General features: G+C 40.9%; 1 long non-coding RNA gene across 1 annotated transcript; it reads left to right on the top strand.

Moving 5' to 3' along the window:
• Nucleotides 1–560: 560 nt before the first annotated feature.
• Nucleotides 561–22666, top strand: LOC115401092 (uncharacterized). Its single transcript, XR_003932858.1, has 4 exons — nt 561–571; nt 8194–8200; nt 15258–15261; nt 22579–22666. It is a non-coding gene; the product is annotated as an uncharacterized LOC115401092 (long non-coding RNA).
• The last annotated feature ends 2545 nt before the right edge of the window (nt 22667–25211 follow it).

The raw sequence follows: 25211 nt of genomic DNA, 5'->3' as shown, positions 1-25211 counted from the left end.
GGGTGTCAGTTACTTCTTTGACTGACAGCGTACTTCAGCCAATCAGCGCTTCAAAACAAATATATCATCAAAGTACGTTAGCTCTCTAAGGGTTAGCATTAGCTCATTCGCTCTAGCTTCTCTACACGCAAAGACACGCAAAAACGTCTTTTCCTGTAAGAAACTCACCAAGCGCAGACTCTTGCTCTTGCTTGATTGTTGTAATACTTGGTATTTGGGCTATAAATTTTTTATTACAGCTTTCCGACGATGGTTAAAGTCTGTAATCTCCGCTACGCGCAGTGACGGTGTCACTTCCGGTTTAGCAACCGGAATTCGCCAAAAAAATTTGAAAACAAAAAGCGGCAACGCTGATTGGCTCGGCAGTTTCACGACCGAGTGAAGCCCCCTTCTATGGGCTCCTACCCAGACTGAGCTCAACTCCAAAATCCAAATGCGGATGAGGAGTGGGCGGGGCTGGTTTACGAGGCAACCTCTCTTCACCTGAGTGTCCAAAACACGTGGCCGGAGGTCAGATGACATGACAACAAAGTCGATCATCGACCTCCGACCTAGGGTGTCCTGGTGCCAAGTGCACTTATGGACACCCCTGTGCTCGAACATGGTGTTTGTTATGAACAAACTGTGGTTAGCACAGAAGTCCAACAACAAAACACCACTCGCGTTCAGATAAGGGAGGCCGTGCGACCCAGTCACCCCCCTCCAGGTCTCACTGTCGCTGCCCACGTGGGCATTGAAGTCCCCCAGTAGAACATGGAGTCCCCAGTTGGAGCACCCCTCCCAGGGACTCCAAGAATGCCGGGTACTCAGCACTGCTGTTCGGCCCATAAGCCGAGACAACAGTGAGGCACCTATCCCCGACCCGAAGGTGTAGGGATACAACCCTCTCGTTCACTGGGGTTTGCTTTAAGCAAACCCACACCAGCCCCCCAGGTTGTGTGTTCAGGTGAGTACGACTATTTCTAGCAGGTACCTCTCAACCTCGATCACAAGCTCGGGCTCCTTCCGCCCCAACGAGGTGACATTCCATGTCCCTAGAGCCAGTCTCTGTGTCTGAGGATCAGGTCACCGGGCACCCGATCCACATTGCACCCGGCCTCTACAATTCTCTCGGTGGGTGGTGGGTCCACCGGAGGTGGAATTATTTAATTCCACTCTAAACTGAAAAATCATTTTCATTTGGAATTATCTGTTTACAAGGCAATTTTAAAGTGGAATTAAGTTTAATTTGGAATTAAATGGGAATTAAAACTCTTATTTATACATGGTCTATGTCGCCTGTCCATGCAAATGCCTGTGTCCTCACCCTCATTAATGTTTATTGGGTACTGTTCGCTGTGTGCATGTGTGTGTGGAATCATTACCAAAACAAACAGCACCGACTTATGGCCAAGCATGAGTAACAATGAAATTTCAGTGTTTCTAAGAATGTGTAAAAAACCATTTCTGTATGAACAGGAAAAACTTTTCTGAAACAAAAACCCAAATATTTTCCCTTGAAACTCCTGTATTGTGTGTTCTGCAGTAGGTTGGTGTGTTTCAAACTAATCATCATCAACCGTCTGACACCTCCCCAGGAGATTTCTCAGGATTGTGCGTGCTGATTTCTCTGCCAATGCAGAGCCACAGTAAATACAGCTGACTGATGTGCAGATACATACATGGCAGGATTTTCTTTTGAGCCCCGGAGATCATGTAGAAAATTTGCTAACTGGGTGTTGAGTCAGTGTCTGCATGTCAGAGGGAGTTTATCAAGGCGCTAATATCACATGACTGTGTTAAGATGTGTGGCAACATTAAATAAGCACGCTTTGCTGATTAAAAACAGGCACTGACAGCAAATGCAGGAAATAAATGACAGATTATTGCAATGTCTTGCTGTCTGAACTTTTTGGAAATTGTGTTGCCCACATAAAATTCAGTTTCAACACACTTTTTAAAGAAACATAAATTCACTGCTAATCATATAATTTTGGTTTATTTCTAATGTAATACAGGGTAATTTGAGCATGATTTCAATCACTTTCAATTCCCCATAGTGCCAAAATGTGTAGAATTTGGCTTGTATCATTCCAGAGCTGTGAAGCATTCTGAATACCCATACCCGATAAAAATAAATTGTATTATATTGTTACAGTCACGAGCTTGATTTTTTAATTAATTCTTCACAGTAAGATAAATACACATCAAGTTATTTGCTGTTAATGCATTTTTTTTTCTATTGGCCAATTAAAGCATTCCTCAAACCACCCTATTTAATGTTCACACAAAATGACAAGCACAGTGTTTATACCGAAACTCTTTCCACTTTGTCAGAAGTAATTACCATCCGAGCACTTTTTCTCCCATGTCTGCACATCCTAAATGTTTATGGCATCACAGCTCTGAGGTTTTTTTGCGTTAGTGTCAGCAGGTTGTACATTTTTTCCTTTTATCCCCCTCGGATGAAAAGGATGGGCTTTGGAACGATGTGTTAATGTGGACTGACTGGAATGGGTCAGGTAGAGACGGCACACTGACCTGCAGGCTAATTAAACCCGCAAGATGCAGATTTGCAAAATCATTTCAACAAATTCAATGAAGTCTGAAAGCTTAGTGAATGACGAAAAACAAAAATCATCAATGTTCTCATTTAAAGGTGCATTAAGGAGTTTGCACGTTAAATGAAACGACGCCCCCTGCAGGCCTTGGGCGTAACTGCAGCTTAGTGAAACGCTCGCGTCTGTGGCTTGTGTCCATGTACATGCACGGAAGAGGGGAACTCCTTCCTCGCTCTTTAAGTAGTGCTCGAGTAAAATTTAAGTTTCTTTTGCCTGGTGGGGTCTGTGCTGGAGTTGTGGCAGTGCTAGAAGCCGGTCCTTTCTTACTTTCTGGAAGATCCATCCTCAATACTGCTCAGTTGTTGCTGCTAAGCATGTGGCGGAGTATTGGCGAACAAAACGAAACTTAAGGAAATCAGGCCAGCGGGAGGCGCATTACATCACATCATCTCAAAATCTCAGCAAAAAAATTCTGGTGCCGGACCGGCACTGCAACTTTCAAGTGACAATTTAGCGCTGTTAGAGGTACTTGTAATGAATATGTCAGGGCACATTGTACACACCATTGAAAATCTGTAACACATTTATGGTGGAAAATAAGTATTTTTAAAGTTGAAAAACTCCTTAATGCACCTTTAAAGAGAGAAATGTCTTTTTCATGGTTTCATATTGGACTGGTTGGTGCACAATGATGCGTGTGTGTTGTGAGCTTTGCATTAACTTTGGGGTTTTTTTATTATTACTATTAATAAGATTGTTTGTGCATTATACACTTGTTTTGTAATTTATATACTTGTGTTGTCAATTTTGAAACTTATTAGATATTCACCATGTCAATACAGCTGCCCAGAAATGCCATTCTTCAGAAATGATAAGACTACTTTATTTTGTGAAAATCCATCCATGCTGTTTTCTCATGGCCATATTTTTTTTTGATAATTCATCATGTAGCAAAAGTCCCTCCTCCACCCCTGATTCACTTATCAATCTGTCAGTGAATGCATGGAGTCCTAACCAATTTGAGGTAGATTAGAGTAGGTCATGTCTTCATCATCCTAGGGGGAAAAGAAAGCAATCTGACTCAGACATATCGCTAAATGGTGCACATCAGGGTTGATTTTTAATTGGATTTACACAATTCTCAGCATGTATTTGTCAGACTGATGTGCTCTGACATAAATAAACTTGTATCACATGTACTGGCTTTGCTCAGTGACCTCAAGTTTCTTCTGTCAGCTATGTCGTCCTGAACACCTCTGCAACAAGGATCTTGCATCTTGCCACTGGAAATAAAATTAGTTTGCTGCTGGCAGCTCTGAGACACTCTCTATCAACCCTTTGGTTCATTTTGCTCTGGTTACACAAGCACAACAATCCAAAGCAAAAACTCTGAGAGAAAACCTTATGTGGAAGTTGCTGAGCTCACTGGCAGCCACGGTTCACAAATGTTGAGGAGCACAAAATGCTTTTAGGATTACTTTTTCAAGCTGATAAAAATGAAAAGAAAAAGTTGTCTATCCATCCATCCATCCATCCATCCATCTTTTACTGCTTATCTGAGGCTGGGTCACGGGGGCAGCAGTCCTCAGACACTTCCTCCAGCTCTTCCGGGAGGATCCCAAGGTGGTCCCAGTCCAGCTGTGAGACATAACACTGCCACCTTTCGATGTGGAGGAGAGGCGACTGTCCGAGCTCCTCCCTCGTGAACAAGCCTCTCACCCTATCTGCAGACAGCGCCCAGCCACTCTACGGAGGAAGCTCATTTTGACTGTTTGTATTTGGCATCTTGTTCTTTTGAGAAATTTGCAGCTCATGAAAAATACCCACTCTTATTCTCACTAGTAGCAATGAAAGCACATGACTCTTTAACCTGTCAGAGTATAGCGTTCCACCTCATGGGCTAAACAACAGGAAGAGGCCAGGCATAGCCTCATGAGAATTATCAGTTCTGTTCTGTACCTGGCAAGACAAGGTCAAGCCTCAAGAGGTAAACCTGGCTCTCGCAATCTCTACCAATTGTTGAAGTTGAGGTCAGAAGATGATCCAGTATTGAAAAACTTTTTGGGTCCACCAGCTAAGTGTTCTCTGTGGCCAATCTTAGAAATTTGAAGCCATGTTTGCAGACATTGCAGCATCAGACAAGCAGTCAAAGGCAACCTCAAAACCTCTGTGCCCAACCAGACGGACAGTCCAGGAAACAAGCTGTTAAGGCTGTGCTTAGTCAGCATTACAGAGTTCTCTAAAACTTGGTTAAAATGTCTACTACAACAAAATCTGTGGTCAGTGTCAGTGTCAGCAGATTAACAATATTCTGTTAATCAATAATTATTAATAAAGAATAATTATTATGTTGAGGTAGGACACCCTGAATGCCTGAACAATTCCCTCCAGAGGAGAACTCACACTGTCTCTGGCATGCTGGCAGTGGTCTACTGTGTCAGCTCCTCTTTCCAGAACAAACAAAATGACCAACACTATATGACGCTTTTTGAAAACGCAAATTCTGTGATTGAGTCTCCACAAACACGACATGATGAGGTGCCAAAAGCCAGGCGCTTTCCTTGTGAAGCAGTTGGCTAGTACGCTGTGGAGTTCTTCAAGGTTTTCGATGATGTAGATTTTCAATTTGTATAAAGCTTTGAGCAGGAGAGCTTTATGAATCAGGAGCGCTTTATAGATCTGCAGAAACTGAAGAGTAAAATTCTTTTCACTCACAGGCAGCTGATGTGGTGGACCAGAGCTGAAAAGAGGTGCTCTTGCTTTTTAGTTTCTGTTATTCAACAGTAAATACGAGCTCACTAAGCTGCGTTTTCTTCTCCTCCAACTCTCCTTGAAGATGTTTTTCCTTCCTCGCTTTCGCTTTTTGAAAAATGGCCATCTTCTCTTTCATCTCCTCCAGAAACGTGTCATTCTCTGCTCTCAGGATCTCAATGAGGCGCTGGCTCTGTGTCAGACGATCAGCATGAGAATAAATCTGATTCTCCAGTTCTCGCTGAAAATTGTCCGTCTGCAGCTTCAGTTCTATTACATGACTTAGATAAGACCAAAGTGACAAAGATATCTTATTTTTATATTATTGTTAGTGTAGTCATATGTAATATATAAATTATTATTATTCATATTCTTTTTGCTACTCCCTGCCGCAACAACACAAATAAATTTCTGCATTGTGGGACAAAAAAAAAAGAAAAAAAAAAGGATTATCTCCTTATCTTATCTTATCTTATCTTATCTTATCTCAGTGATGTTGCAGTACTGAATCTGCAGGCTGACAACTATCAGCAGGAGCTTGATCAGCAAACTCAGGCTCATTCTGACGGTTTGACACTGAGTCAGCAGCTCATTGGCCACTTTTACATGAGCTTTAATTCCCCTTTAAGTTTAAATAAAAGTTCATTCTGCTTTAAAATGAACACATAAATACCTAATTCTGAATGAGGGTAATTGTTCTGAATTGAATTTCATTCTGAATAAAGTGGCTGGTTTATTCTGAGTTTAAAGCTGAATTAAATAATTCCTCGATCATGTGCACATTTATTCAGCTTTAAGTTAATTCCAGTCATTCTGCTTGTTTCTCTGTCCTTTTGCTAAGATGCACATATTCGAAGATGGCCACCTAGAAGCAAAAGCTGGACTCAAAAGCAGACGATTTATTTATTGGGAGCTGCAGAAGAAAATTAGTATAATGAAAAGATTAGATGGACGGAAGCATAAAAATCCAGACCTTTTCAAAGTTGTGGCTTGAAAGTTAATTGAGAAAGACAGAAAGAAAGAAGAAAAGAAGCAGGAATTGGAGTTGGTTTACATACAGTATGTTCGTCACTTCTGCCCCCTGTCCAGGCAGAACTCTTCCCAACACCCAGGATTAAACCAAAATTAAATAATCATGTTTTTCATGTAAACATGAATTTGGAATTACTATTTTCATTCGATAATACTTTAATATGGAATAATTTTATTTGGAATAATTATTTCTGAATTTCAGAAATATATATGGCCATTGAGATCCTGAGGGTAAACATGACATGTCCCAGGAGGAGATGGAAGAGAAGATGAAAGACAAGATGGCTGTCTTTCAAAAAATTTCAGTGTAGGAAAATAAAAATATTGAAAGAGAGCTGGAGGAGCTGCAAGCTCAGTTCAGCAAGCAAGTCTCAATCTCCCAGAAGCCCCAGGCCCAGCTGGAGAAGAAAGACAAGCAGGAACGGTGTGAGCACGAGGCCATGACTCCAGCCCTCCTCAAACCCACAGAGGAGGTGACGGAGGAAACTCCCCCAACAAACCCCACCAAAACCCGTCTTTGTGGAAAAGACTGTGGCACTTTTTCAGGTTGAGGAAACAGAAGCAGTCATAAAGGCTCCTGATCAGACTCTGGCACACATCTAATACGGGGCTTTTAATTCATTCATCTGTTGTTTTGATTTGTTTTCTCACATGATTAAATAACAGTGTTCCCCAACAGTTATTGGTGTATTTTATGGTTTTCTTGGTTCAACGCCTAATGATTTTTCAATCTTTTGAGTTATTCTCCAACTTAATGTTTTCTTGTTGCTGATGAGTTCCTTTTTCCTTTCTTGTTTTTGATTCATTGATTTCATTTGTTTTTTTTTTTTTTTTTTTTTTTTTTTTTGAAATATTTGAAGAGGCATTCTTCCATAACGTTCATGGGAAGATGTCCTTCATTTCCATAAAAAAGTCTTCAGTGTGAAAAGAATTCATTTCTCTCTGGGGCTCTGGAAACCTCAGAGGAGGAAGAAGAAGAGGTCTGAGTCACTGGACTCACCGGTACTGATTTTTGGAATTATTTTATTTGATTCATTTCTGGATTACTTTGATTGTCCATTTATTGCTTACTTGGTTTTGCAGGATTTTTTTGTTTTGTTTTCCTGGTTTGTTAAATTCTTCTGTTCATCATGTTTTCGTTTCTTGCTTTATTGGTTTCTTTGCATAATGAAAGAAAAGATGAGCATGCAATAAATGAATAAAGACTGCCTGTGTATTTGAGTTACATTACAGTTAAGAAGAAAAAAAAATGACCGAATGATAAAAATGTGACATAATCACACAGAGACAGGCATGCACACATGCATATGCACGCACAAACACAGGCACACACACATTCTGAGACAATGACAGCAGCAATCACCTATAATGACACAAAAACAGAAACACGACAAGCAAGATGACAGATCAGCAGAAGGCACTTCTGTGGACAAATCAGAGGAAATAAATACACTTGTTCAGCACAGTATGGATTTGCAGATCAGAAGCAAGAAACTGCAGTTGCCACACTGGATATATTATTTGTAATGAATGTGAACATCGGTACAGCCAGGGGCCTAAAAAAAAATCTCATCAAAGACATAATAGATAACCTTTGTACTTTTTACAATTTGCTTGGTGGTTTGTTGGGCTGGATTTGAGCCTCTTGGTGACTGGTTTTGGTCCACAGGCCATATGTTTCGAACCCTTGGTCCATTTAATCTAATTTTGCGTAATATAAATTTTGCGAAATAATGTTTAGGGGGAATGATTTTCACAGTCGTGTTGACTAAAGGTTCCTCTGTATTGTAACATCGGCGACGTGTGACTGCTGTTGGGTGAGTGGGTTCTTCAAAGCGAGTGCACAAATCTCAGTCATGTGTGCACACAGGTGGACTGTTTGAAGCCGTTCTGTGGGATCAGTCTGGTTCTGTGATGGATGGTGTTATGATTCGGCCTGCTCGGCTTCAGCTGTCCCAGGTGGAGCACATAAGTCACCTAGAAATATAGTCATCAATCTGGCGGCAGTACACTGTAATTAACTTTGTTACATGGCATATTTCATGTGCTGCGGAAAGCATTTGTAGTCCGAATCAATCGAAAAATTAAACATAAATCACTGCGTTCAGAGGCTTTGACGTGCAGGGTTGCTGCACCCTGGTAAACTATACTCACACACATAAACAGAGCACCGAGTTTGAGGACCAGCTTTGATGTGTGGGTAGATCGTTTTTCATTTTTTAATGAATGTAAACACTCTGAACAGTGGAATGACACTGATGGTCTCAAATCAGAGGATGTAGAATAGATTATATCTCTTTGTCATATTTAGAATCAACACACATGGACAACACATGACAAGTCACTCTTTATTATGCAGAATTCTTTTTTTTTACATGTTTTCTGAAGGTCAATTTAACCATATAGCCTAAGCTTCTTTTCAAATTGAAGTACTCAAGGTAATTTCATTGAATTAAACCTATCTAGTTATAGTCGCCTCCAAAATACTGATATATTAAAATATTCACAGGTTTGGATACAAATTATGTCTGTTTTTTGGTGGATGATCAAGTTAAAATATTAATATTTACATTGTTGAAATACAATGAGAAAGAACAGAAAAGTCACTGTATTTAAGTTGGACTTCACCCTCAAATATTATCAGTAGCGTGTCAATATTGATGATACCAGCTAGAGTTTACACACACATATATATATATATATATATATATATATATATATATATATATATATATATATATATATATATATATATATATATATATATAATTTTCTGTCTCCAGTGCTTTATTGTTTTGTAAATGTCAAAAAATGTTGGTGACTGAAAACACCCGTGTGAAAAAGCTAACCTGAAGAGACGGAAAGCCATTTTAGAATACGTTTTATATCTGCATCCTGTCTGTCAGGCTCGGCTTGTGCAGATGAAGCAAAACATCTCAAAGTCAGGCAAACAACCCTTTAATACCAGTCAGGTTTAATGCAGGAAACTCACATTTTTGAGAAATTTTGAGAAATACTCATCTGTTTCTCCAATTTATTCTTTCTTTTAGCATCCAGAACTGTTGAATGAATTTTTTGGGCCACGCCTTGATAGGATGTTTGATTGAACCTTGATTTTAAGATGTGTTTACACACACATACGTGAGACCTGAGAAACTGATCAGACCCACATGTTGTTCTATTACTGTTATGTTATTACTGGATCGTTGAGAAGCAAATTAACATGCATTGGACAGTTCATTTACATTTTATATATTTTTATATTAGTTGAATATTACCAAATGAAAAGTTGCTAAGATATAGTATTTGAGTATGAGAAAGATTCAGTGTGATACATATTTATTTCTAACTCTGCCAGTTTAAACACACATTGTTAATCACAGCCATAGTTGTTTTGTCATAACATGTTTATTTTCAGGCAGCGATGGTACATGAAAATGTTCTCTCCATACATGTGACAAGTTATTCTTAGTTATTCTTGACAAGTACATTCTTTCAATATTTATTTATAATATTTTCTTCCCTGCAGTTATATACAGTATATCTGTACCACAAAACAAATTACACAACAAGATAAACATCAATAAAGTTCCGCTTGACATAGGAATGTTTTTCTACTTTCTATGAGTTATTCACTTGAGGCAAACATTATAGTATTGCCTCGATGACTGGATTTTTAGAGAATGGAAAATCATAGTCAGTCTAAGCACAGGGTGTTTGACACTGATGAACAAATTACCATAATTATTTTCCACTTAAAGATTTGTTGTGGGGGGGCAACAAACAGGACCTCATTTAAGGGCTAATTTAGCTCGAGGAAGCTCTGAGGGATCTGGGATTTGGTGTCAGAGCAACAAGTTAGAGATTGTTAAATTATATCCCTGCCAGACAACACAGGGAGAGCTGGGAGTCACTGACGTGGCAACGGAAAATAACACAGTAAATCATTTAAATTAGCCGTGGAGCATGTCAGAATTTTTTTTTTTTTTAATATGTAAATCAGTGCCTGTAAAACTATTGTATTTCATGATGAAATACTGTCAGAGATCTTAGATAGATATTATTTCTGGACAATTGAGAGTCATCATTTAATCCCACATGTTTTTGGACAAATAGAGGAAAACGAAGCACTGGTTAAAACTCATATACAAATAGGGGAACATGCAAAATCTTTACAAAATGACACAATTCGTGTTTTAACCCAGACCTTCTCACTGTGAGGAAAGATCACTAACCATGGTGCCACTGTGAACAGTGAAAACAGTTCAAAAGCTTTTTGTCAGGCGCTCCCTGCAGATTGACCCCTGGGAAAGATGATCAATCCCATGTCGATGTATGATTTGCCATTGCATTACCCTAAAGTCAAGCCTAGACAGACACTCCCACTTTCACCAACAAACAAAAGCAGGAACTGTTGTTTTCCTTCAAACATGCAAATCTAGTTGTGAAAACCTCAGAACAGGTCGAGGCTCCTCCCTCGATCTAAGAAAAGAAAAAGGTCCTGAACTGTTTCAGTTAATGCTGCACTGTGTCGTACAGGCTTCATCTCGATCCCAAATATTATGCACTGGACAGAGTATTCTGCAGGAAATAAATCATAAAGGCGATCACTTATTACAACAGATTTTAAGAATCATTCATATAAATTGCTCGGGATCAGGGGTCGACCCGCTATAAAACTTGAAGCAATGGACTGAAAAGTCCAACGCCTTGTACGAGTAAAAAGACTGATGAGCTTCCCAAGAAATAACATTAAATTCCACTCACTGAATTTAAAGTGAAACTACTACGCTGAATAGCACAGATCCCGTGGGTGCAGATTCCTGAACCTCCTGTGTGTTTTAAAGAAGACGGATGAAGTGCGGCGGGCCGAGGGGAGACCACTGGTCGTCATCCGATAGGTGAGCGGGGTAAACTGAGAGGTGCGCAGGTCGACCTGATTCTGCTCGAGTATAATTTGTTCTGCGCTACTGATTAAAACAACATTAAAGCCTCACCAGAGAACCGCGCCGCTGTTTCATGTCATCAAGAGCCGCCTGTCTTTGAGCCAGTTCCAAGCACAGGGAGTCGCCCCAGTATTTGGGAAGCACTTTGATTTACGAGCTGGCTCCACAACACTTTGTGAAGTTATTTTACTTCTAATATGAAACAGCTCTGGATTTGAAGCACTTAGTTGTGGAGCCATGTGTTCAGACGTGGAGAATGTCTTCGCTCCTCACTTGGTGACTGTTAATAAAGATCAAGTTTCAAGGTCCAGTGTGCAAAATATATTCACTGTATGAGGAAGGTCAGGGTTCAAACCTTGCCTCCCGATCGAAGTGCTGTTGTGAGCCGCAGTGTTTATGCACAGAGGCAAACAGAGCAACCGTGTGTGTGGAAAAAGCTATAACTGTAACAGAGAACGCTCTGTGTTAAAGAGCAGTGGAGGAACAAAAAGGGAAGATTTCCCAGGAGATCTTGTGCAGCTGAGCTGCAAAGAAAGTATTCAGGTAGCCAGACAAATCCAGCGCCAGACTAATTAGAAGAGAAAGTCACAAAGTGAGACAAACTGTGGTAAATGGAAAGAGTTTGATTAAAATGGGTTTGCGTCATTCGTGGCTGATGCTATAGAAGCGTTCAGCACAACTGAAAAGAAAAGAGAGACACAGAGAATCAATAAGAATAGAAACGTGGAAAAATAGAAGTCAAGGATGTGACAAGTGGGAGAGAAAGTATTTATTAGAAAGCTCAGATTCATATGCTTGCAGTTATTCTTCTGTTGTTTTAATTAAATCAGTGAAAGAAATGATTGCGAATGCTCATAAAGTTTAATTATTATGTTTCAAATTTAAAGTTTAAAAGTAGTGCGGCAGCAGTTGTGCTGGAATAAAGTTTTCATCCGATCAAATTAGAAGACCTGACCGAGCCCTGGTGTGTCCCTGTTTCAGCTCCAGCCTCGCAAAACTGGTGCTCAGCCAGCGCCACTTCTCGGCTAGGGGCGGGGTTATCGAGAACGCTTGGAAATGCATCACCGCCATCTTGAAAACGACAGTTGAGCGACTTAAGTAATATTTTGGATTCGCAGTCGATGCAAAATTGAAGCAGCGGTGGACTGAGACTGACACAGGTTTCTGACACTGTGGTCCGAAACAGAGGTCCAATAGATGTTGGAGGAGAGTCTCGAGCATGTGTCGGAGGAAATACAAGTTGTCTGCAGCAGGACATAAGCAGAGCCTCCCCCAGCTGCTCAACCTGAATGAATGCATTAAAAAAAGACAACAGAGTATTGTTGGGTAAATGACTATGTACTTGGAAAATGAAGAAGAAAACGGCATCGTTAATTTTATCCACGTGGGTTTGATCCTCAGTCTCACCAGTGGGAGGCGTGGTTCTCACTTGGCGTCTCGTTAGTGGAAACGCCACTCTGGAGGCTGCTGTTATTGTTGATCTACTAACCACATGCAGAAGATTGTAGGTTTGAATGTGCTAGTACAGAGACGCTATCATTGAGTTAAAAAAAAATCAATTTCAATCAATCACATTTCTAAAAATGAATAATAGCAATGGCATAGTCCAGAAGCACAAGTCCCATTCATTTCCTCCCAGATTGCATTGCAGTTTACAGCAGCCTGCGATTCAGACACCACTTTAAATTCATAGCAATGGTTGAAAGTATAATCCGTGCACATAATCACGTCGGACATTGCAAGAGGGCAAACACAGGGTAAAGTGGTGTACTGCGGAGACAAATGTGCACAGCGTGAGAACAGCCAGTTTAATCTTTAAGAGTTCTTCGGTGATAAAAGATTAATATGTGTGAACGAAGGGAGAAGTACAATGTATAACAGAGCCCGGGGGAAAGAAGGTGTGATCCGTCTGACATCGGCTGCAAATGGAATCGCTGGTATTAAACCCTGAGAGGTGTTTAGAGAGTCACTGATGGGCAGTGATGGTTATTCTGTTAAAATTAAAGGTGGAATGAAAGTGTGCCAAGAAGGGGAACAGAGGATGCCTACACGGAAATGAGACAAAGTGCACAGGGATTTTTTTTTAGCAGGGCTCATGAGTAACACAGAAACCGGTCTCGGATAGCCAAGCTGAAATTAGTAATATAGATCAGTGGCTGCAGCAGGGCAAGTTCTGAACTGCTTTGACACTAGTTTCATTTTGAGGCTGCAGGCAGTTGTCTGACACCATTGGGCTGATTTCCTAATAACGTGGGAGAGTTCAACCACTGGATTGGACAAAATAGATGTTATATAATACATTCTTTGTATGATAAAAAAGAAAAACATACTGAAAACTTATATAGTGCAACCTTACCTTGCAGCATTTGTCAAATTCTCTCACACTGACAATCTCAGGTCGAGGCTGAGTTTCCCTTTGACGCACAGAGGAGCGGATGGGGACTGAACCGCTAACACTGCCATCAGATCGCTGTAAAACCCAGAGCCACCTCCAGAGGAACAACAGCATTCCAGGCTCTCCTCTACCTGTCTGTGTTCTTGAATTTAGAGGCCCAAACTTGCACAAAAATGCTGAAGATGCCTAAAAGAGATCAGTTGGTGACTGGTTGGTGTGCACAGTCCAACAACACCGGTCCCTCAAAGGACGTCCCCCACTTTCGCAGACCATTATCATTCCTTGGCAGGCCCTAATGAGAAGTCAGAGAGCAATTCTTGCAGCGGGGAGTCCATCTAAAGATGATGTACAGTATCTCTTCCCTCTGTTGTCCTCTTCTCTGCTGTTCTTTCTTTCTCTCATGCCGTTGCCTCCCCAGTCTTTTGTTCTCGTCTCATTTACAGCTCGGAATGTCCAGATTCTTTCTGAGCACCCTCTCACCTGGGTCTGCTCAGCCTTTCTTCTTCCGCTGTCACATTCTGGAGGCCTTTTGCTCATATCTCTGGAATATTGTCCTGTGTGGATGCCAAAGCATTCCTGCATTCCTATTTATTTCTTGCCTGTATCTGTACATTTTCTTCTGTGTTTACTTTACTTTAACTTAGACCATCCCAGACCTTTAGTGTTTGTTTTTTCACTAAAATCACTGTAATTCATTTTTCTTCAGTGTTTGCCTTTGTAGTCCCTCTTTGAAGTGTGACAATAATGTGCATGTATTGCGTTCACTTTTTATTTTACAGTTTGTATGAAGTGAATTGAATAAATTAGCATCACTTGTCTTTTTGTATTTTTAGCTTTTAGTTTGGTGTCATCAGTAAACGCTGAGACTGTTTGGTCAAGGGAGGAAAACTGTAAAGTTAGAATTGAGGGTAAAAGAAAAACTGAACAAATAATTAAAATAAGCCCCCCAAAAAATATTATATTAGCCTTATATTAAAAGTCCAACTTTGAACTTCAAAGAAATGAACACCAGTCACTGGAGCAAGTATTTTGCTTTCTTCTTTTAGATTGTTTAGTTGATGTTCTTCCATCTTTCTCACAACCGTGCTGATGGTGGTGATGTATGACTGCATTCATCAGCTGGTGTTACTGGGGCGTGGCTGACCTGTGGGTTCTCACAGATCAGCCACGCCCCCTGCCATCAGGACTTTGCTCCAGGGGTGGGACAGCATGTTTGCTCTCTCGTCCCTGTTCATTGTCCTTGGGCCTCACGTTCCTTTTTCTTTATGTATATATTTTTTCACATTCCTATTTCTCCTGCCTCCATAATCAAGTGCCTGTTGCGGTCCACCTCAGTATGGACGGGTCTGACCTTGTCCCAGTCCATGATGTGATTTCCTTCTGTGCAGTGCCCTGATGTGTCAGAAGTGAAGGGTCCGTCACGCTTCAGTAATACGTCAAACGCCACGGCCAAGAGACATTTCTGATGAAGACGGCTGAGCCCTGTCCAAACATGTCAAATGTATGTTTTAAAGCAACTACTTGATTTAAAAGAAGAGAGCTAAAAAAACTTATGAACTAAAGGCATACCGTAATTAATTTAATTGATCAGAGGCGGGTAAAGTTACACTCCGGATGGTCTAATCTGTAATTAACTCATATTTACTCTCATCAGGGGGGCTGCAACACAACTTATTAAGTAATTTGTCCACAATCATCTTAACAAATTCCCACCGTGTTGCTCCTTGAGAAGTTGTGACTCAGGTGGGGGAGTCAGATGTCTTCTAATCTCAAGTCTCACGGTGCACATTTTGTTTTCTGTTATTTTGAAATTCTGATGCTGTCTCTGATTTTCCCTCCTCATGTCTGATTGCTGCTCCCTGCTCTGATGTGATTCACCTGCACCTGAGTGTGTGATTGTCTTCATTGGTGGCTGTGGCTTATATTGAGTGACTTTTGTGCGCTCTGGTTTTTGGTGTTATTGTTTCTTCTGATCTCCTGGTTTTTAACTTTTTGAAGTTTTGGTCTGGTTTTGATTTTTCGACATTTTGCATTTAATAAAATGAGTGTTACCACATCAACGGTGGTGTCAGACTGAAGTCTTCCGTCCAGTAATCCTTGATATCAATGATCTAATTCAGTCTCTGTGTGCCCATGTGTCAAATGGTTTTTCTTCAAGATAATGAAGCCCAAGATAGTTTCAAAAGAGAACAAGCATCTTCCATAGAATCCATCATCATTAGTGCATGAATGGGTGCTTAATCATTTGTTCACAATCAGTACATTATGTGCTATATCCAGTATCCAGTACGCAGTAATAGTATCCAGTACACACGGTGAGTGAATTACATTTGTACATCATGTCAGAACATCCGTGAAACCTTACACCTCTGATGTGAGGCGAACCTTGTATATTTTTAATTGTGCATTAAAAAAATTCTGTATCACTTGTTTATTGTAGATTTATTTTAATACCTTGAATTCTTTCAGTTGTATTTAACAAATAGGACAACTTATGTTTTAATCTTGTAATTTTCAGTGTATAATAGATAAATAAAAAAACATTCAGAAATAAAGTTATTAACCCCAGCCCCCCCCCCCCCCCCCCCCCCCCGAAAAAAAAAAAAAAAAAAAAAAAAAAAAAGCTGAATCTCATTTTATGGTTTGGGAAACTCTGAAACATGTGGGCTGTCTAATACATAAACTGTGCCATTTGTTATGTTAATGTGTCATAGCCAATTAAACCTACAACTGACCACCTGGAGCTAAACAACGATAAGTCTCACTGACAGTGTAGGTCTGGTCCCTTAAACCCCAACACCTCAGTGCACCACATCTCTACATGCCCCCCCACGTCTCCAAATCCCGCCCCTTCCGGTGTGATACACTACTCCCCCAGCAGACGCCAAAACAACAATAACAGATAAATCGTCATGCTCATCTATACTTCGTTGTTGGTATTGGTTTCATTTACAACTTATTTATGCAGAAAACGAGGACATTTCCGAAGGTTCAAATAGGTTTTTTTTTCTTTCATCTCTATGTAACACTTGTCATGAAGTGTCCACCAAGTCGAGGCACAGACAGACTAATTTAGTGATTTCTCGGCTCAGTGCAAAACATGTCTTCAACCTTGTCTGCTTTTCGACATTATCCTAATGGGCTGACTTGTTGGTAGAAAGGATGTCACAATCAGCAGCGATAGAATTCTTCACCACAACACTTTTTCTCTCCTCACCATCAACAGAAAATTACAATAACTTTCATTTTTTTGTAAACATGAGCAACTGAGAAAGGACAAATTTCCCTATGGGGTAAATTAAAAAAAAAAAAAAAAAAGAGAGAGAAAAGTCTTGGAGAGCCCTGGGAGGCAAAATGTGAAAATTGTATTTTTCGATAATGTACTGTGTAAAAAAAATTGCAGTTAAAGTGAAATCAGTCAGATTTAATTTCTCCAACTTAAGTCTTTAAGAAGCTGCTAAAGATTGGCAGCTTTACAGTTCATGCTGGTGTGACTGTGACTTTGGATTAGCATGTTGTAGGGAACTGTTTTCACAGTATGACCTGACAGTTCTGATTCTATCCACAGTTGATGCTCATTAGTTGCAAATTAGGAAATATAAGAAAAAGAAATACATCTGCACCAGTGAAATGGGGTGGAGAAAAGGATCATGCATAGCCTAATGTGTTTTTGTTTTGTTTTTTTATACCAATAGACTTTGCTTCAAATTAACATAATCCTCATACTATTGCGGAGGTCTGTATGCAATTTTTTTGTGGTTGGTTTTGGTTTCGTTCTCTCTTGAGGCGCTTGGCCTGAATGTTCGGGGGGGTTTGGAAATGTATGAAAACTATCCATCCATGTGCTTTCTTGCTCAACCAGCTGTGTATTGTGGTGACTGCGTGGAGCGGAAAAAGTGAAGACGTCCCTGTGCCCTTCAATGTCCTCCAGCTTCTCTTGCATGACCCCAAGATGATCCGAGTCTGACCTTTTCTGAACTGGGGGTCTCCTCTCTGCTGCATGTGGCTGGTATGCCTTCGATGGGGACCAACCAGGTATCGTCCTCATCTGATCACCAGAGGTTGTCAGCAGGGCCGGCTCTAGGCATAGGCGAACTAGGCGGCCGCCTAGGGCGCCACGTCCCGAGGGGGGCGCCGCGGTCGTACAAGGGGCGCCACGACGCTCTGTGTTCCGTGTGCCCCGCTGTGCAGCGGTCCGACGCACCGCGCTCCTCGTCCTCGGCGCTGCCCGGCACTGATCGGTATTGTTCGGCATCGCTCCTCAGCGCCCCCCCCCCCCCGCTCAACAAATGTCGGGACCGCTCGAAAAACACGCTCCCAAAGGGCGCTCATCTCGGGCTCGCCTAGGGCGCCTCTGAAGCCCGGGCCGGCCCTGGTTGTCAGTGTGGAGGAGTTGCAGCTTTGCCTTGAGCAACTCCTGGACGGTGGAACTCTCAAAATGACGAGGTGAGGCCTTTTTAGCCTCTTCTTTTAGCGATTTTGCTCTTTCAGTTGTGACCCTGAGACTGGGAATGTAGATCGACAGGTAAACAATAAGCTTTGCTTTGCAGCTCAGCTCTCTTTTCACCAAAACAGTCTGGTACAGCGATCCCATCACAGCTTGCTCAAATCCGCAGCCAAATCTCACAATCCCTCCTCCCATCACTCAATAATAAGACCTCCAGACACTTTCTCCTCCATCTGGGTTATGTTCAGTCTTTCTTACCTGTAGAGAGCATGCCAGAGAGACTCTGACACTGTTCCAGCACAGGGTCTCATTTGATAGAGCCAGAGAGGCAAAGATACTAACTTCCAGCCTCCACACGAGCTTTGACACCCAAATCATTAACAGAAGAGGAGACTGAGAACGGCTCGGGTGGACTTAAAGTAATCAAGTGTTTTGGAACTAAACGTTCTGAAAAACTTAATTTGCATGTATGCAGAATCACAATGCCGTCTTGAGATTTTCCCACCACAATGCCTCTCACAGGTTATTCTTAGCAATATCCGTTGTTCAGGAATGAATGGAAACTATCCTGTCATTTCAGTGTGTTGATCTGTTAAAACCTGGACATTCACATGAAATGGCAGCTTTCATAAATTTAGACCACACTTTGGATGTAATTCTAATTTTGAACCACTAGATAATCAGAATACTTTTCACCCAAGGCCTGAGATTATTGTTACATTATTATTAGAATATGGTTTTACCAACTCAACCAATTCTGGATTTCAAGTGGTTTTGATCTTTTGTTTAAACCTATAGTTTCAGACTTCAAAGGCTGATTAAAACTTCCTTTTGACCAGAAAACCGCTCACGCGGACGCTGCTCACATCCTGCCCTCGATGTCTGAGCGCGTCTCTTCAGTCAGACTTGATCTTATCAACATAACAAAGACAAAGCCTTTTATTTTCCAGGCTTCTAATTCTCATCAGAAACTTGGCATTTAATTCTCACATTTTCTACAGCTACACCATTCATTCCGACTGTGGATCAAATGCGCTGGAAACGGAATGAAAGAGACCAATTAGTTAAAGGACACTGCTCTTAAATTTTGCCTTCCAGCCACCAATTACACCACGGAGTGGCTGCCTTGCCTGAATTGTCTCCTTTGTTGCCATGTAGTGGTCCCAGGCTCGGGCTCAAAGACAGGATGGAAGCAGATTGACTTGGATCCAGGTCCTAATAAAACCATGGTTTCGACTTCAAACGCAGCCCTCAACTGAACCACGAAGCATGCAGACAGATGGGATGCTATGCTAATGAACATGCTATTGTGTTCTAATTATGTAAATCACTTGGACTTGCTACCATATTGCAGAATGCAACAAGAACAATGTCTAATTTCACAAACATTGCAATGCCTTTATTGTCATCACTCAGGGAAACTGATGCCAAAAAGTAGAACAATGCTTTTGCTTCAAATGTTCTATAGCTTGAAATGCTTAAGCCACAAATGTTTTATTACACCTATTTTAAATTTGAAAAAAGAAAAAAAAAACTATTGTTATTCAGTTTCATTGAAAAACAAACCTTCATCTGTGTTTAAAAATGACACATACTATCCATTGCTTGACATGATTTCTACATGAGAAAACTCCAGAATAACATGACGCTCACAGATGTCCAGTAAATATGTTATATGCTAAATTATATGGTTAAACATTCTTTGATTGCAAGGTCATTGGTTTAATCACTGTCTTTGCATACTGAAGCTGTCAGACTACTAATATGAGAAAGCTTTGTATCGCTTATGTTATTTGCATAAAATGGCTGATTAGATTATCATGGAAACATTGTTCAAATAGATTCCAACCTCACCATAAAAACCAAGTGAAGTGACTTTGTTGTCAAATTTGAAGATTCCCAGAATAATCAGCAATGAGACATTCAAACACTAAAACAAAACATACTTTTTTGAGAGTCAGGATACTGTGACGTAAGTGGAAAAAGTTGACTGTGTTGACTGTTGTCTGCTAACCAATGCAACATGGAATGACTGCTGATCAGCACAGCACTTGTGCCAAACAGCTACAGCTAAAGATGCTTTAGCTTCTCTTTCTAAGCCACAATCATGTCTACAGGACTGTCTCAGAAAATTAGAATATTGTGATAAAGTTCTTTATTTTCTGAAATGCAATTAAAAAAACAAAAATGTCATACATTCTGGATTCATTACAAACCAACTGAAATATTTCAAGCCTTTTATTATTTTAATATTGCTGATTATGGCTTACAGCTTAAGAAAACTCAAAAATCCTATCTCAAAATATTAGAATATCATGAAAAAGTATACTAGTAGGCTATTTAACTAATCACTTGAATTGTCTAAATAACTCGAAACACCTGCAAGTGTTTCCTGAGCCTTGAAAAACACTCGGCTTGGTTCAGTAAACCACAAGTATGGGGAAGACTGCTGATCTGACTGCTGTCCAGAGGACCATCATTGACACCCTCCATCAGGAGGGTAAGACACAAAAAGACATTTCTCAAAGAGCAGGCTGTTCACAGAGTGCAATTTCAAAACACATTCACAAAAAGTCTGTTGGAAGGGAGAAATGTGGCAGGAAACGCTACACAACCAAGAGAGATGACCGCAGGATTAACAGCATTGTGAAGAAGAGTCGCTTCCAGAATTTGGGGGAGCTTCAAAGACAGTGGACTGAAGCTGGAGTCCAGGTATCAAAAGCCACTGTTCACAGACGTGTCCGGGAAATGGGCTACAATAGCCGTATTCCCATGGTCAAGCCACTTCTGAACTCAAGACAACGGAAAAAGCGTCTGACTTGGGCTGTGGAAAAGAAGCACTGGACAGTTGAAGAGTGGTCCAAAGTCCTCTTTTCAGACGAAAGCAAGTTTTGTATTTCATTTGGAAGTCAAGGCGCCAGAGTCTGGAGAAAGGCTAGAGAGGAGCAAAATCCAAGTTGCTTGAAATCCAGTGTGAAGTTCCCACAGTCAGCAATGGTTTGGGGAGCCATGTCAGCTGCTGGTGTTGGTCCACTGTGTCTCATCAAGTCCAGAGTAAATGCAGCTGTGTACCAAGAGATTTTAGAGCACTACATGCTTCCTTCTGCTGAAAAGCTCTATGGAGATGATGATTTCATTTTCCAGCCTGATCTGGCACCTGCCCACAGTGCCAAAACCACCAGTAACTGGTGTACTGACCATGGCATTACTGTCCTCGATTGGCCTGCCAATTCCCCTGACCTGAACCCCATTGAGAATGTGTGGGGTATTGTCAAGAAGAAGCTGAAAGACACCAGATCCAACAATGCAAATGAGCTAAAGGCCGCTATTGAAGCATCCTGGGCATCCATAACACCTCAGCAATGCCACAGGCTGATTGCCTCTATGCCACGCCGCATTGATGCAGTAATTCGTGCAAAAGGATTCCCAACCAAGTACTGAGTGCATTAATGGACATTTTCAAATGTTTGATTTTGTTTTGCTGTTATAATTTTGATTTTTCACTTGGTCTGAGGAAATATTCTAATATTTTGAGATAGGATTTTTGAGTTTTCTTAAGCTGTAAGCCATAATCAGCAATATTAAAATAATAAAAGGCTTGAAATATCTCAGTTGATTTGTAATGAATCCAGAATGTATGACATTTTTGTTTTTTTAATTGCATTTCAGAAAATAAAGAACTTTATCACAATATTCTAATTTTCTGAGACAGTCCTGTATATTCTCCTCCTCCCTTTTCAGAGTTCTCTCCAAACCAATGCCGCAAAGTGAGGGCTCTGTTCTCTGTTCATTGTCGCTTTTTTTTTTTTTTTTCCTGTGAGTGAATGATGGCGTACGTTTATGAGGTTTTTTTACTTGCTCCCATGCATGATAGGCTGTGATTTGGCTTGAATTTTTGTTGTGGAATCTGCACACAGCAAAATTCATGTTTATTAGATTCATGTCGCACCGTGCAGCGAGCTGTGAACTTATAATACTGTTAAAAACGCACAGTGTGTAGCAGCCCTTACACAACATTATGCATCTTTTTTACAATCTTACCTTGACAGAATGGCTTTGAGGCTGGTTTGACAACAACAAGGCAGCTCTCTTTCATGGCAGCGTCACTGATATGTCAGCTTGGTTCTCAATGATGTTTTGTGTTGACTACACTTTAGACATTTATTTTTAAAAAAGTTTTCTTACAAATTTTTACACATTCTTTGGAGGTTTGGTGGGCTGCATTGCAATGCCAGTTGTGGGTCAGTTCTGGAATTTTCAATAAGGTATGTGCCTTGTCTTTCGTTATCTTTGATCTAATTGTGCTGAGAAGACTGCAAACGCTTTACCAAGTAAAAGAAGTTGATGGCATCATGGATGATAAACTTTACAAAGATTCATAATAGTTTAGATTTGCAATAATTTGGATCTTTCCAGAAAAAAACTTGCAGTCCAGGGGTGGTGAATCCTGGTGCTGGAGAGTCACAGTCCAGCATGTTTTCAGTGTTCCCTGCTCTAACACATCTGAATTTAATGAATGGATCATGTTGAAGCTCTGCAGAAAGCCTGATAATGATCCAATGAGTGCAGGAATATGGCCCTCCAGGAACACCATTTCCCACTCCTGTTCCATCCATCCATCCATCCATCCATCCATCTATCCAACTTCTACACCGCTGCATGCAGCTCAGGGTTGTGGGGAGTTGAAGCCCTTGCGAGCTGACTCCATATTCAAAGGCAGAATACATCTGGGAGATGTCTCCAGTCTGTCACAGGCTAAACAAAGGAGGCCGTTACATTTATAGTCAATTCCAGATCCATCCATCAACCTCATTTAGAGAAACAATGTGGTGCACAACCTTTTTAATGATTGATTGATGTTACAGTGAAATTCTCCAGTGAATTAATTTGTAATTGTTACCTGCAGGCTCAAAGTTACAGTATTCCATAACCAAAATACAAAAACATACACAAACAGAACTTATGTTGCATTTAAATGTGTTTAAAACATGTTTTTCCTGTTATTCTCACAGATTGTGCACACATCTAGTTGATATGTCTATGACAGAGCAAAACAAATTTTTCAAAATGCTCTTACTCCATCTGTGTCGGTGAAAGGAAACAGTTTTTCTGAAACACTACCACTGTACATGGATGATGTCCTGTACTCGCCATTGTTAAAGTTTATACATTAATAATTCTCTTTTTCAATTTGAACAAGAACAAACAGAACCTGCTAATGGCCCTACATGACAAGTACATTGTTTTCAGTGTTTCCGCTGTTTTTGTTAAAACGGACATCAATTTCAAAACATTGCCGGGGAACATCGAAACTTTTATGAAACGAAAAAGACTAAACGATGCATTTTCGCTTGAAACGCTCCGTTTGGAGCTCCGTTTCCGTCTTGGCTTCATGAAAATCGTTGTGATGTTTAAGACCATTAACTGAGCAGAGATGTCTCACTCAACCAACAACTTCACAGCCCATTAAACCGAATATTTTGAAATCTGTATTACAAGCAGCAACTTATTCACCTGATGTACATGTACGTAGATGTCATTTCAGTTCAGCTTCATTGCCACTTGTCACAGCTCCAACTCAGATCATAATCTTCAACTTTAAAGAGGAATAATTGCCAAAAGAGGTTTGGTGAGTGTGGTGGACATGTGGGCTGTAGCTGAGAGCCTCCCACAGCTTCACTAACCAGCCTCATGCTGGGCCGGCCCCTCCCCGACTGACCCGAGGTGTTGTTATATGAGAGGAGACGACCTTGTATTTATCCCTTTTGATGTATCTCAGGGTTTCCGTGGACCATTAGTGCTCATGTTGGCACATCAAAAGGACTCATGAGCTAATGGAGCAAAATTTCAGTGTAACTGGTCAGTGCGATATTGAAGGTCCCCCCCTCCCCCCCAGCACTGTTAGATTAGGATCAACATAATGGAAATTGTGCAATAAACTTATCCCTTGAGCAGTTTTTGCTGTACTGTGTTGATTCATTTGAAAACATAGCTAATGGTCAATTGAAAGAAATGCTGCTTCAGCCACGTCTGTCCGTGAATATGTTCTGATAAAACAACTTTGAGGTTATCATGAGAAGAACATTTTGGGCAGTTTGAATATGCTTATGTTATGATTATTCTTCGTCCAGGTCAACTTTAAGCACGCAGGATGATTTTAAAATGTGATTATTGATCATTGAATATTAAAGAACAAATAATAACTTCTTCCAACTCTTTTCAGATATGTTTAGTTTGATATTTGCACTATGTGTGTGATAATATTTGTTAAAAATACATGTACACAAAATCCTTGTGCCCCCCCACCCTCCCACACACACACACACACACACACACACACACACACACACACACACACACACACACACACACACACACACACAGTGAGAAATTTGTATTGCTGTAAATAAATGTTTACATTTTCTCATATCAATGGTCTCCACTCTCTGTGGAGTCTCCTCTCCCTCCTGCCTGTGTCTCTTCTCTGCTCTGCTGTTCTGATGACATCCTGAGCGGTGGTCCGCCAATCAGAGCAGTCGGAGGTGGCTGACTCCAGGTCGGAGGGGTTGAGCCCTTCAGCCTTTAGGCCACGCTTGCAGACATCCTTGTACCTGAGAGCTGGGTGTCCCTTTGACCTGTTTCCAGTAGCCAGCTCCCCATACAGTAAGTCTTTGGGGATGCGGCCGTTGTCCATTTGGGTGATGTGGCCAAGCCATAGCAAGCGTCTCTGGGTCGGGATGGCAAACATACTGGGCCAGGACGTGCTCTGGCCAGGACGTCGATGTTGAAGACACGGTCCTGCCAACTGAAGCCCAGTATTCTGCAAAGACAAGATTGGCGGAAAGCGTTCAGCCGATGTTCCTGGGTCCCTGTTTCACTGTCATATAGGAGAGTGCTCAGTACGCAGGCCTGGTACTCTTATCTTGGTGTAGAAAAAAAGGGGCTAAATAAACTCTGATACCACCTGATACTGTGCTGACAATGTATGTGCTTCATTTTCTATGAATAATCTGTAATAAAGGACTAGATAAACAGTTTGTAGTGCCAGAAAAGCTTCTTGAGGATGCGTGAAGCAGTGCGCCTGCATGGAACGTGCACAG

This window comes from Salarias fasciatus, chromosome 14 (genome assembly GCF_902148845.1).
Source record: "Salarias fasciatus chromosome 14, fSalaFa1.1, whole genome shotgun sequence".
In the NCBI taxonomy this organism is placed as follows: Eukaryota; Metazoa; Chordata; class Actinopteri; order Blenniiformes; family Blenniidae; genus Salarias; species Salarias fasciatus.
This window is presented reverse-complemented; position numbering and strand designations above follow the sequence as displayed.